Source organism: Nannospalax galili, unplaced genomic scaffold (genome assembly GCF_000622305.1).
Source record: "Nannospalax galili isolate Female #2095 unplaced genomic scaffold, S.galili_v1.0 C48892925, whole genome shotgun sequence".
Lineage (NCBI taxonomy): Eukaryota > Metazoa > Chordata > Mammalia > Rodentia > Spalacidae > Nannospalax > Nannospalax galili.
The window spans coordinates 1-1,307 of record NW_008474859.1 but is presented as its reverse complement, the minus strand read 5'-3'; the positions used below and the strand labels follow the sequence as shown (position 1 = coordinate 1,307).

Sequence of the window (1,307 nt, the reverse complement as noted above, 5' to 3'; positions counted from 1 at the left end):
GGAGACCCTGTCTCAAAAAGACCAAAAAAAAAAAAAAAAAAGAAAGAAAAGGTATCCAGTATTGCTGAGCTCACCTTTATCTTCCTGAAGAATCCCTTCATCCTAGTTCTCAAGTTGTACTAAATTAAACCTAGCTCACTAAGACTAGGTATTACTACACCCTAGTGACCCACATTCTTCCAGTTGGGCTAAGGACGTAGTTCAGTTGGCAGAGTGCTTTCCTAGTATGCATGAAGGTCTGAGTTTGATCCTCCACACTGCACAAATTGGGTGAGACCCTGTCAAGAAAAGAAAGAAAAAGGTTCTCTGCTCTTCTGCCTTCCAGGGATGGCCACATCTTCTTGTGCAGTTCCAGACTCATCCCTGAGACACAATGGTGAAGGTAGGAGTGAACTGATTTGGTCACCAAGACTGCCTACAACTCTAGCAAAGTGTTGCCATCAATGACCAGTTCATTGGCCTCAACTGCATGGTCTGTATGTTCCAGTATGATTCCCCATGGAAAATTCCACTGACAGCCAAGGATGAGAACAAGAAACTTGTAATCAAGACGGGAAGACCAACTCAGTCTTCCAGAAGTGAGAGCCTGCCAACATCAAAAGGGGTGATTTTGGTACCAAGAATGTTGTGGAGTCTACTGGTGTCTTCATTGCCATGGAGAAGGCCGGGGCCCATTTGAAGGGTAGAGCTAAAAGGTCTATCATTTCTGTCTGCCTTTCTGCTGATGTGCCCATGTTTGTGATGGGAATGAAGCATGAGAAGTAAGACAACTCAAGATTGTCAGCAGTGCCTCCTGCACAACTGCCTAGGCCCCTGGTCAAGGTCATCCATAACTTTGGCATGGCTGAGGGACTCATAACCACAGTCCATGCCAGAAAACTATCGATGGCCCCTCTGGGAAACTGTGGCATGATGGCTATGGGGATGCCCAGAACATCATACCTGCATCCACTGACACTGCCAAAGCTGTGAGCAAGGTCATCCCAGAGTTCAACAGGAAGCTCACAGGCATGGCCTTCCTCCACATTCCTACCTCTAATGCGTCCACTGTAGATTGACTTGCCACTTGGAAAAAGTTGTCAAATATGATATCAAGAAGGTGGTAAGAAGCTGGGTGTGGTGGTTCATACCTATAATCCCAACATTCAGGATGCAGAGACATGAATATCTCTCTGAGATAGAGACCAGCTTGGTCTACAGAGTGAGTTCCAGGCTAGCTGGGGCTACAGGGAGATCCCATTTCAAAAAATGAAAAAAGAGGGGTCTGGAGAGATAGTTCAGTGGTTAAGAGTGCCAGCTGCTCTTGC

At 46.3% G+C, this 1,307-nt stretch overlaps 1 pseudogene; it reads left to right on the top strand.

Annotated features, from left to right (window-relative positions):
- Nucleotides 1–261: 261 nt before the first annotated feature.
- Nucleotides 262–1,114, top strand: LOC103728395 (annotated as a pseudogene).
- Nucleotides 1,115–1,307: the final 193 nt, after the last annotated feature.